This window comes from Wyeomyia smithii, chromosome 3 (genome assembly GCF_029784165.1).
Source record: "Wyeomyia smithii strain HCP4-BCI-WySm-NY-G18 chromosome 3, ASM2978416v1, whole genome shotgun sequence".
Taxonomy (NCBI): Eukaryota; Metazoa; Arthropoda; class Insecta; order Diptera; family Culicidae; genus Wyeomyia; species Wyeomyia smithii.
Genome location: NC_073696.1, coordinates 71,397,827 through 71,411,141, shown reverse-complemented (window position 1 = coordinate 71,411,141; position 13,315 = coordinate 71,397,827).

The window sequence follows — 13,315 nt, the reverse complement described above, 5'->3', positions numbered from 1 at the left end:
AAACATTTTAAAATTGATCAGGAAGTTAATAGTCAGAAACTGAACAACAATTCAGTAAGCTAAAAATTAAAACTGTGATTAACTACATTTTATTTCGTTTACTGTTTCGGAGCCATCTTCAGAATAAGGGCTTTAAAAGAAACTCGAAACAGCTATGTTTAATATTAAAACTTTAAAATAGAGAAAGGGAGCCACAAAATGAATGGGAATGCTTACAATGTTAACAGTGCTTTACTGGGGTTGAATATGTCGAAAGAAGACTTTACTCAATGTGAACGAAAATCACAAAATGTGGCTAATCAAAATTATGATCAATCATTCCTAGATACACTAAAGTCTTTTGACGCGGAGATACGCAGCGCGTAAAAAATAATCCGGTAAAAAAATCGCCTCAATTCCGAAATCGGCGTAAAAAACTTAATTTGCTAAACGTTTCTAACCAGTTTTAATATTTTTTTTTCTGAAAAGAATGAATGGTTGTTTTGGCATGCTAATCGAACTGAAAACCAAATCAGGAATTAATAAAAAAAATGTTTCTCGAAAAATTTTACTTCTAACTTATTAATTATAGTTCAACACTAAAACGAACCGAGAAAAATCATAAAGCTTTTTTGCAGAAGCAGAAATGGTGAATTTTTGACGTTGAGCTACGTCTCATAGAAAGCTACATAGGGGTCTAAATTCGTAGAACGGAAACATGGAAAAATATGAATGCTAATTTTCATTCTTGCAGCAAACGATTGGATCATCATCTATTAATCCACCCAAATGCAGAAAATTATAATTTGATTATCGAACTATTCAAACGAAAAATTCGACTTGTGATTGGTCGTTTAATATTTCCTATCCCTAGCACGGTTGACAAAATTATATACCTAGTAAAACCGGCATGCATTCTTTGGGCTATACAAGAGCCTGCGTCTGCTTAAACCATTCGTTTCACGAGAAGATGGCGACCAGAGTGGTCCTAACTAGGAGCAGTGCGTATCAGCAGTAGCAGCAGCGGCAGCGTCAGTACTTCTTCCTCTAGTAAAAAGTTGCGTTTTTATAGCAGATGCAATAAAAAGAAAAAGAAAAGAAAAGAGTCATATGCAGGCAACACACAACCGTTCTTTGCGATGTTGGTAATCAAAGCCTGTTGGCTGTCAAATTTTTAGCGTGGAAACAGACTCCTTACATGTGACTGATAAAAAATGAAAATGAAAAAGAGGAAAGTATCGGTAAAGTTCAGTGTTCATGTTCAGGTGTGTGTGATGAGTTTTCATGCAAAAAGTACGGATTGCCCAGTGGAACGAGGTGTCCCTTTGAAGGGCTCCTTGTAATGCAATGAGAATGAATCAGGTAATTTTAAAATGATTGCCTATTCGGTAGTTTATTCAGAAAATTCATTGAATTTTTGTTTATAGTGCTGTTTTAATTTGATCTTAAATAGCAGTCGATTGTTGGTATTTCTTTAAATATTCCAGAAGGAAGACGTACACAGATGGCCCATAAAAAGAAATCCGCATTTGACCAAGATTTGTGAAGGTTTTCGAATGTATAAGGTTTTCCGCATACCGGCTGTTATGCTGGTGATTTGTGATTGGCAAAATAAGATTGCGATAAAAATTTTGGCTTTTGATTACATCATATGCATATAAGCAAGACTGCAACACGCGTAATCCTTGTATAGGAAGAATGTTGTATTTTTAGACACCTGTTTTGCAACACTTGAAGCTTCCTTATTTTAGTCTTGCAAGCATGGCCCCAAACAATGTTCAAATACTGGAAATGAGAGTATACACAACCATGATAAAATGTTAAGAGGACATATCTGGGAACAAATTGATCAACACGATACATGATTCCACATAAGGATGAGGCTTTCGTTTGGACATATTCAATATGGTCTCCCAAAGACAGTGTGGGATGCAGCACCAGGCCTCAGTACTTGAAATTAGATACTTTTTCAATGAATTTAGACCCAATGACTGACTTATATGTGGGGAATTTTTTTTTTTCCTGAGAGAATGGAATACCAAGTATTTGGTCCTTGATAAGTTCAATGAGAGTAAATTGGCTTCAAAATATTTTACTAGGACTTGCAAATCAACTTTTATGCTTTACATAGAATGATTAGGGTGAAATAGTGCAGTAAAATCCGCAAACAATCTTGGTATTCCTTTAAGTGGCAAATTACCTATGTCGTTTATGTAAATAAGGAACAGGAGAGGTCCTATATTGCTCCATAGGAGAACTCCCACATTTAGGGAACGGAAAGTACTCTGTGCATCTTATATCGCCACAAACTGTTGTCTTCCACTCAGGTAGCTGCGTAAGACATAATTAGCAAATTATGGAATACGTCATAATATTCTATTTTTTTTTTCAAAAGAAAATTTTGATTTAAAGTGTCTTAAGCCTTTTTCAAATCAATAAAGAAACCACCAAAAATACATTTGTTTTTCAAACTCAATTTCTATTTTTAACAACGGCTTTCACCCGTTAACATCCAAGTTCATTAAGCAGACAATGTGTGCAGCAGGGAAAGCGAAAAATAAGCGAACTGGAAATATGATACAGATTTGGATAAATATATTATGTATATTTTTCAAAATCTGTATCATATTTCCGCCTCGCTTATTTTTCGCTTTCCCTGCTGCACACATTGTCTGCTTAATGAACAATACATTTGTTATCTAATTTTTTAACAGAAAATCAACTAACTCAGTTATTGCAGTAGAGGTGCCACATCCTTTCCTGAACCCTTATTGAAACTTATATAGGACATTGAATTTATGAAAAAAAAAATTACTAATTTGTCGACTTATAATCTTCCAAAGATTTTGCTTGCTACTAACAATGTGGAAATAGGTCGGTAGTTACATGGATCAGTTGTGTAATCGGATTGAAACACAGGAACGACTTTTGCTACTTTCAGACAGTCAGGATTCTCCCCATTTCTTAGCATTTTATTGAAGAGTTAAGAGAAAATTTTCGATAACACATGAAAATTATTTTGTATGTTAACTGCTGGAAGATTAACAGATACACAACTTTTTTTTAGTGTTGAGCTCCTTTATAAGAGAAGTGACCTCTTCTTAATTTGTAGGCTTTAGAAATATGCATTTATTCACAGAAGTAACAGTGCTCAAAGGATTCGAATTCGTTTTGGGAATACTTTTAACTAGATTCTCGCCAAAGTTAGCTAAGTATTCATTGAAGATTTAGCAAACCTCTAGATTTTCCGACGTTTTGTTACCTTTGTTCCCAAGTTCAATACAGTTTGGACTTGATTATCCGGAACATCGAAAAAATTTTCATCCCGGATAATCGAGCTTTCCGGATAATCGAATCATAGAAAAAATATTCAAATTTGCCTTTAACAAACATAAAATAAATACTTCCTTTTTTATTTAACTTGTATGATCCAGCAGCGTAGCCAGGAATTATCTGAACCGAAAAAGATCAAAATCTTGAAAAGTAAAAGAAAAAAAGCGCTGGATCCAAAACTGTCACGATGGTCCACCGGCGAGATAGGGGTTGAGGCAGATGTTACAAGTCAGCCGTAAAAATCTTCAGTTCAGGAAGCAAACAATGTAAATAAGGACTAGAACAATCGACATAAACCCAGGCAACGAAAACAGACTAGCGATCATGTAACTGCAAGTCCCTTATTATTTTGGGAAACTCCCGCGTTCTTTTCGACTTATTGAGGGTCCGACTTGGAGCGTTGTGTAGCGCTTGCAGGCACGACTCAGACTGGCTTCGCTTTCAATCACGCAGGTCCATAAGAGTCATGTCTTTAACGAACTTGAATGTTGAGCTTGAGGCTTGAGCTTGATTGATCACCACCGGTTGCCACTTCGTTACTGATCAGAATCGACCGGAATTGCATTTCAAATTTATCAATTATTGCTTGGGATTTAGCTATTTGATGTGCATCTCCAATGACCCTTACATGTTGATCAGTACCGGCACCTGCCGGTCCAGAACGTAGATCAAAGGTTGGAAGGGAAGGAAAGTTAGTTCGATACTTGTTGCTACTAGAGACCGGATATACTCCTGCACACTCCACAAGCATTACGAGTTGAGGAGGGGGGGGGGAGAGATTTGTGTTAGTTGTTTGTCACGTTCCTTTTCGAAATTTCTTCAAATGTAGTATCGCGAATACATGAGGATATGTTTTCACATGTTACACATTAACTGTTACCGAGTGGTATACTGCCGTTCCAATGTACGCTGGGACAACTATGCTTGGAACGGCAGTATACCGTTGAAAATTCGAAGTCGACCACGTGGAGGCTCGAAGTCGGCCATTTGGGACCTCAACACATATTCACTTTGAGTCCTTAACAATCAAACATGGCCTGCTTCTAACAAGATTCGAACGACCATCTGCTTATCAAAGCGGACTGTGTAACCTTGTGGCTACCAGCTTCCCTATTAACGAACTTGAATGTTGACGGGTGAAAAGTCGTTTTAAAAATTTAAATTAGTTCGAAAAAATACTTCTTTTTCGCATAGTTCCTGTAGAAATAAGGTAATTATAATAAGATTTACCCCGATAAATCCCAATGATTGTATATTTTGAATCATTTGCATTGCCGAACAGAAAAATGGCTCCCGATAGCCTTGGATTGAAGTTAAAGAGGAAGATAAGCAATGATGATGTGAATGGTGTGTCACAAAAAGCAATTTGTGACAAATATGAAATAAAAAGTCACCCGTAGCAAGGACATTCTCCCAATATCGGACATCCGGAATGATTGCAGTTGAACACAAGGGAGGAAGACCTTGTTCTACCACCTCTAGGGAAGATTCTTTGATTGACAGGCTCATCGGAAAAGATCCTGCAAAATCATTCTTTAAGGTGCAATGAGAATTGTAATTCTTTGTACATATTGAGCTGGACAATCAGACAACGTCCCGTTGAAGCCGGATTGTCTTTTTGACGCCCTGTGAAAAAAACCTCTGATTTCATTGAAAAAACCAGAAAAAATGACTTGTATTCGCTCAATCTTATGTTGGCCGGACTCCGCGCGTAGATCTACGGTACTTTCAAATGAATGTGAAATACGGCGGAGGTTAAATGATGGTCTGGGAATGTATCTCTGCTTACGATCTTGGTCCAATTCATCGGATCAAAGTAATTATGGATCGTTTGATGTCATCATAAAATACGTTATATAACCTTATGCCGAATGGATTGTGCCGATAATCTATCTAAATGAAGTGCAGTTGGAGCTGTATACGATAGCATCTCAAATTATGTCGCCAGAATCGTTATCGTGGATTTCAATACTCAGTTCGGTCATGAGGAAGAATTTATTTAGGCCAATATTGGGAAGTTTAGCGCACACCGACTCACGGACATGGCCATACGTAGTAACTACTTCCAGCATATCCTTCCATATCAGTACATCTGGAGATCACCATAACCAACCGAATCGTAGATCGGTCACGGAAGGCTCTTTCCGAATATAATCGATGTCCGAACCTATCGTGGCGCAAACATCGATTCTGACCAACACCTTCTGATGACCAAAAGGCACCAAAGACTTTCGGTTGTCAACAACATCTGCTATCGTCACTCGCCACGTATGATCTGGAGCGGCTTGAACTTCCCGAAGTCGTCACTTAATACGCGCAAAGCCTTGAGGCAGCGTTGACGATTGAAGGAGAGCTTATCGAAGCTCCTCTAGAGAACTGCTGGAGTAATGTCAAAGCAGTCATTAATAGCGCAGCGGTAGGTGCTATTGGGTTCTTCGAAAGGAATCGACGTAACGGCTAAAGAATGCAGCGTGGGCATTGATGTTGCAGTGGTCAAAGGTGGTCAAATCGTGATGCGATATTACCAAAAACAAAGACAGCAGTCATATCTCTTCCAGGACTGCATCGTTCTCAAGAATCACGTAAATTCTACAACAAACTGAACGCATCCCACACGGGAATGGCATCGCTGTCAGCAACCATACATTTGACGCGTTACCTACATCACTGGCACTGGCACCCGAAAAATGGGCAGTTTACCTTTATCTTATGTTGATTCGGGCAAACCGGCTAAATGTTGACTGCAATTATTAATAGCATATCAGACAGTTTTGAGCAATTTCTTAAGGTTCTCACATGGTATGTGATATTCTAAGTGATATTTAGTACATTAATTGTGTCCCAAAGCAAAGTGAAGCAAACAGTGACAGCAGAAAAAGTAGTTTTGGAACAAACGGTACAGAAATAGATGTTCGTAACGCTTGAAGGCTACCATACCATTCCCTTGGCATCCCACTCAAGTTTTATGCCACAAGCCGAAATGTGTTGGGATAAGGATGGAGGATTCTTGATGGATGAATGAGAGGTGAACGACAGATGGAAGTAGTACTGGAATGAACTTTCAAGTGGTGTAGAGGCAGAGAACCATAACGGCAGGAGAAACGACCTCGTCAGCGCAGTGGATGAGGGAGGATGGATGACTGGATGAGGATGATAAGTGAAGTTAAGGATGCCATGAAGCAGCTCAAGAACAACAAATCAGCTGAAAAAGATAGTATCACAGTGGAGCTTATCAAGCTAGACTCGAATAGGTTGGCTTCCTGTCTACACGAGTTGATACTCAGGATCTGGGATACAAAATAGCTACCGTGGGATGGGGAAAGAGAGAGTAATAAACTCAATATAGAAGAAGGGCGACAAGTGAAAATGTGAGAACTTCGAGCGGTCACGATTCTCTATGCAGCCTACAAAATGCTCTCCCAGATCATCTTTCGTCAACTCTCTCCGCTAGCAAGAAGCGGTTTTGTGGATGGGCGATGGACAGCGAAACAATTCTTCACGTTTCGGCAGATCCTCCAAAAATGTTGACAAGCTCCCACACACCATCTATTCGATTTCAAGGCCACTTCCGTGTAAAGCTGTGAAAGTTATGGACGAAAAATTTCGATCAATTTATCATCAAATTTTACCATATTTTCAATGTAAAACATTCAACCACTTGACATAATCGAGAAGCACATAGATTTACTTCAAAAAAAAAAAATTGACGATGAATTGGACAAATGAGAGAAATAAGATAATATGAATAATGGAGCGTTTACCCTAAATTAAGAAAAAATTAAATATATTTTTTCAGCGCGGGGAATTTCGTTGTGTGAGCTTCTATTTTTTTCGTTGGCGAATCACGGAAATATTTGCAAGTACATCGATGACCGGAGAAAGCGTAATGTAAGTTTTATTTACAGTTATGTTTATTTATTATTTATATTATTTGTAATATATCTCAAATAACATTGAAATAAATGGATAAATTCAATCTCTTATATTTATTCTTTTAATTCCGAAAAAATGCAATTTCAAACTACCAGACTGAACATTACAAGCACAAGCACATGAAGTATAAGGGAAAAAACAACAATTCTCATCAGAGTAAAACACATACGATACAAGACATGTGATTATTCCAATGAGTATAACTAAAACCGTGATGTGCGTTTCCAAGTGATATGTGCATAAATGCTATTAAAAAACCTACCTAGAAAAAAAACTATATATGATTTCCAATAACTTTTACATGGTTACTTGGTTCAGTGTACATTTAAAGGTGAAAAAGCTCTGAATGATACTAAAATTCTACAAAGTGAAGCTGTACGTTGATAAAAAATTCCCAGTACTAATCCTGACTATAAAAAAAAATCATAATTTCTAATAAGCTCCAGCTGGTAGCATTTATACAGTACATAATAAATTACCACGTCCCTATGGAAAACCACAACAGGTGAGGGGTGAAAAATGTGATTGAATCATTATGAGTTTCCAATCAATTATTGCTGCATGGAGCAAATCAATCGATTTTTTTTGCTGCGACACTGTTTTTTTCTTGCGAAGTTCACAAGCTGGTCGACTGAAAAAGCGTATAATTAGCACCGTGCGGTAATTTGAATTTCAGCCGTGATCCAGGCAATGGGTGGGCCTGCCTGTGTCGTTCGATTTATTCAAGCTTCACTTCCGTCTAATTTATGGGAATAAATAATTTCACTTGCTTTTAATTTATTCGATACCGACGATTATTGAGCTGCAAAGAATTACACAGCTGATATTTATTCTTCCTGCCCTCCTACACACAGTAGGAGTGGAGCGTGCGCTCACAAAGAGCTAGTAATTATGCGGATGAATGCCGGAAACGACATTAATTTTTCCGATGAAACATGTTGGCATTTTTCCAATGTGTGCGACCCGCGTGTGTGGGTCGGATCCAAACGGATTGAACTTATTCGATTCACTCAGCCGGAGTCAAAGCCGCTGCTGCCGCTGGTCGATACACCTGCACACAAAGGGAACAAATTAATTCCACGAGATTTCGCGGTCGCTAGGTCATATGTAAATTTTTAATTAATTTTTGCATTCAGGGCAATTTTTTCTGATTGCGAACTAGCCACGGGGAAAGGGTTTTCCTGAAAGGGGTGACAAATTGGAGCACTGCAAAGCTCGGCTGGCAGAGCTCATCGGAACCGATCAGTGAGGTGATGTGAGACGACCGGGATGGTAACAGTGATGGGAAATCGACCTATCCCACCAGTACCGCTGAGCTCTACTCTACGTATCCGGTCGGGTTCGGTTGTGTTGCAATGTGGCTGCCAAATTCTATTTATCCAGTAGTGCGCAGGACGCGATGGGAATAATAGAACCGACCCATCTTGAGGAAGTGATGGCACGTACGTGGACGTGTGCCTGATCAATCAATGATTGTACCTGCGGAGCTCACCACGGTACGATTGCAGGGTAACCGAGAAGTACCCATAACAGAAGAGAATAAACGCGTGAAACATTTGAAATTGATATAGGACGGAAAACGTGAGTGGGCAATTGGGTCGGTGTGGCATTCGATGAGTGGACCGGACGTGAGAAACGAGAATGACACTCGAGCGTGCGGAAAAGCGTTCGGTGTACAGTCATCAAATGATAAAGGATTGTTTGTACTATACTGAAAAATGCTACTTTCTTGGTGAAAAAGTCATTATTCAAAAAATGATTTTTGTCATTATTTGGCTGAGTTTTTCGTTCCATGTATATTTATATGAAAATTAATTGTTGGTATTGCTTTTTCGAAGGTAATGAGACAGATTAAAATGAATGAAATAATAAATCGGCTACAAGCTAGTCTGTAATGAAAACTTCAATCGCTTAACGCACATCCATCAGCGTTTTTCGTGTCGCCTAATTAGCTGTCGGTTTGATTTAGGCAACAGTCGTATTTATTCAATAAATTCTAGGAGCTTCGGGTCGAGACTGTTTACACGAAACAAGTTGTTTGCTATTAACTTGAAAGTTTCGCCCATTTTTGTGGGGCCAATACTGCCTTGCTACACGCATCCTTGTAGTTGCTAATCCACAATGCGAACTGCGAACTACGAACCGAAACCCGTTTTCCATCGTCAACAGGTAAACCATCAAAAGTTCGAAAAACTATTGATTAATGAGGTGAGAGAAAGGCACGGTTGGCGTGCCCTCTAGCAATCAAGCGATAAATTTCCCATCACAGAACACAACAATGAAATGAGTTTTCTCTCCCTCTCTCGTTCGCATTGGCAGCCATAATCGTTGAAGGTCTTTAGCTTGATAAACAACGAACATAGACGAAAAATAATCAAACGCCAATTAAATCACAGCTTACCGCACCATTTCCAAGTTACGATTTGAGGTGAAGCAACGAAATAATTACTCGACTGCTGTTTTGCACTGTAGTGAGGTAAAACTACGTTGTTCATACCCGAAAATCCATGACAACATTTGTATACCTACTTGTATCGGCAGCCTTAATCCACCGACGTTGTACGACACTAGTGGGGGAGGGGATAAAGACCTACAAAAGGGGAAAATATTCGTTCGTCATGTTGTTTTATGATTTTACAGAAAGGGCGCCAGCCGTTAGCTCACCGATAGAAGGTAAATTGAGTCTCGTTAATCAACAACACTCTTTACGGCGTGTTATCGCTTCTCAAACCCTTTCGGAACACTTTCACGCTGATTTGAAGCGGCGACTGGATTGCGGGAGAAAAATATTTTCAGCATGATTTGCCGAAACTTTTTTTTTTCTTGTCGGAAATAATATCAAACTGAACATGCATTTGGGAAAAAGCGATTTACGACATCGGAAACTTTCCTACCGTTACATTTTTTTTTAGATTTATCACAACAATGAAAGCGCGTTTAAAATATATTCCTCGGAGAACATCACATCATCAAATGTCGGCCAAATCAGTAGCGCTTCCGGTAGTTCATTCAATCAAACCCTTTTGCACAACGTTTGACTGCACCGAAGTTCGTGAAAAAAGTTAAGCTTACTGTACACTGCCCTAGTAACTGCACCGTTCTGCATCGAAGGAGATAAAAATAAATCCAACATTCAACCGTTCTAGCTTCCCCTCCGTTATTCCCTAGCAATCATTCAACGCAACGAAACAACTTCGTCTTCATCAATCAATTGATGTGATTTGTCCCGTGAAGAAAAGGCAACACGGGAGTGATTGAGAAAAATCGCTTTGTTAACTTTTTTATTCTGCCTTCGTGAACCGAAGCGTCCCCCCACTCCCAAGTGCTTCCAGTAGCGAAATTTACAGACAACAATTCACCGCCGAGGATCGTCCGGGTTCGAGGGTTGGAGTTCCGGACCACGTGGGTGGGAAATCGCGCAAAGCACCATTTTGATTAATACAAATCGCTGGCAAATCTCAGTCGCGCGACAATTGATAAGAGTGACAGCTCGTGCGCTGCCGTGTTGAGCGCTCGGAAAAAGATAAATTGCAGAAGAAGCGGGGGATCGCGTGGGATGTAGTTTCAGATTGGCTTCGGATGTTGTTCGCTCTCGGGTAGACGGTTGTTAACCGGTTGTTTATTGATTTGATGTTGAATTTTTTTTTTTTCAAATGATCTGAATCGACTTAATGGAATCATTTGCTGACGCTCAAACAAAGTCATTTAAATGTAGCATTAGATGTAAACCAAAAGGTGAGACTGCTTCAAGTATTGATCTTTTTCCATTCAGAAAGCTGCTGTAGAATGAGAAAGGCGGTATCAAATTCTTTTGCTGATGATATGTTAAATGTACAAAACAGTTTCTGCATTGAAACCTAAAGATTTGATAAGATGTACCCAAAATTGATAAAAACATGGTTATTATGTTATAATACAACGCACAAGGTTACGAACATTTAAACAAAGTTTGTACTATTACGAAAATGAATTTCAAATTGCAACGTAATGGTATTTTTCAACGTCACATGGTAAAAGATCATATGATGATATCGGCAACAACATAAAATGACCACCTAAATATGTGTGCTCAAGAAAATTTGTATTACCATACAATTCTTTGACAAGAATTTGGGAAATTATACAACAAACGAAATTGAAAACTTATTGTTCTGCTAGAACAATTGAAAGAAAGAAGTGTTTCATGCACAACTGAAAAAAAATTCAAGGTAGCTGCTCGCATCGAGACATCAAGAACGTCATGACATGAACGCTCAGATTGGCAGAAAAGAACCGGTAATTGGCTCCCACAGCCTACAAACCGAGACTTAACTTTGCAGCTTCCCGAGGTCTAGTAGTCCAAAGTACCTTCTTTCACCTGACTAACGTACAGCAAACGAAAATCTTCTCAGATATCACTAATGTACGAACCAATCGCAATGTGGATGTTGACTCGGACCACAAACTAATTGTGGTATATTTGCACTCGAAACTGTCGACCGTCACGTCTCACGCAAGACCCCGCGGCTCAACATCAAGCAGCTTCAGAACTTCCAAGCTTCGGCAGAATTCGCGCAACAGCTCTGACCGTTACTACCCATGGGGGAAGAGCTTGGCGCATCGCCTCTCAAGGACGGTTGGTGTTGAATTCGCACTGCTATCAGGAAGAAGGAGACACTAGGAGCAACTGCAAACCAACTGGTATGACGGGGCATGCGACCCACCGGTGAATAAGAAGAACCTGGGCAATATATCTGGACAAGTCAACGTGGTAAACTTAGGTCAAGTACCAACGGGAACGGAACGATATGAGTAGTAGTCATTGACTACGATTCCCAGAGGAAAGCACTATCAAGATGTTGTGAACATGAGAAGCTCAACCAGCTGGCCTGTGCCAGCAATACGTTGGAATTTCATGAAAAAGTTAACCCCGCAAAGAGTATGTGTAACGACGTGGATGGGAACTTTCTCACGGCTGCCAGCGAGGTCGTCGACAGGTGGAAGGAGTACTTCGATGGACGCCTTAATGGCTATACTGCAAGTAGAAGCGTAACGAAAACTGACCTAGGATAGCAGCAGCGGTAACCGAGTAGCAGCTCCCGTTGTGAGGTCAAGATATTGAAGAACAACTCAAGCTGCAATTAACGCGGCATGTCGCTGATAATGCCGCTTACAACATATAATCGCAGATCCTGTTCCGTAGCCAATCACCTTTAACCAGGAAGCTCGTGGGCCAGTACTAAGTGGGTTTTAGGAGAGTCCGCATCACCACGGACCAGATCATTCAATTCAATAGATCGTACAGACATGTAGCGAATTCAACGTGCTTTTAAGGCGGCCTACGATACAGTCGATCGAAAACGGCTATGGCAGATTATGCATGACAACGAATTTCCGGGTGAGGTGATGGAATTTCCTGTTTGCTGTTCAACATCGCCCTTGAGGGTGTGATTTGGAGAGCAGTCATCGAAACGAGGGGTACGATTTTCAGAAGGTCGGTTCAGCTTCCAGGGCTTCGCGGATGACTTAGACACGACACGTAACTTCAACGGTGGAGGAAACCTACGCCTGAATAAAAGCCGAAGATAGAAGAATCAGACTGTGGATAAATGCCTCGAAAACGAAATACTTGCGTGTGAATGGCTTCAAGGAGAACAACATCAGCCTTCCAACTCATAGACGACAATGAGTTCGAGGTGGTCGACGAGATCGTGTAGTTGGGGTCACCGGTGACCGCCGACAATAACACCACCAAAGAGATAACGCCCATAGAATCGTACTTTTCACTTCGGAAGTCACTTCGATCGAATCAAGTGCGACCCCGCACGAAGTTGATGCTTTACAAAACCCTTATCAGACAAGGAGTTTTCCACGGAATTGAGACTACAACGCTTCTCGGGGAACGAAAAAGAATGGCGGAAGTGCATGAACCATGAGCTGCTCGCGCTGCTTGGAGAAAATCCTATCGAACACCTGATGAAAGTCTATAGGCTACGGTAGGCTGGTTACGTCCCGAGGATGCCGAGCGACTACCCTGTGAAATCGTTTTTCTTCGGCAACCCTACCGTTACCAGAAATCTAGAGGGGCAGT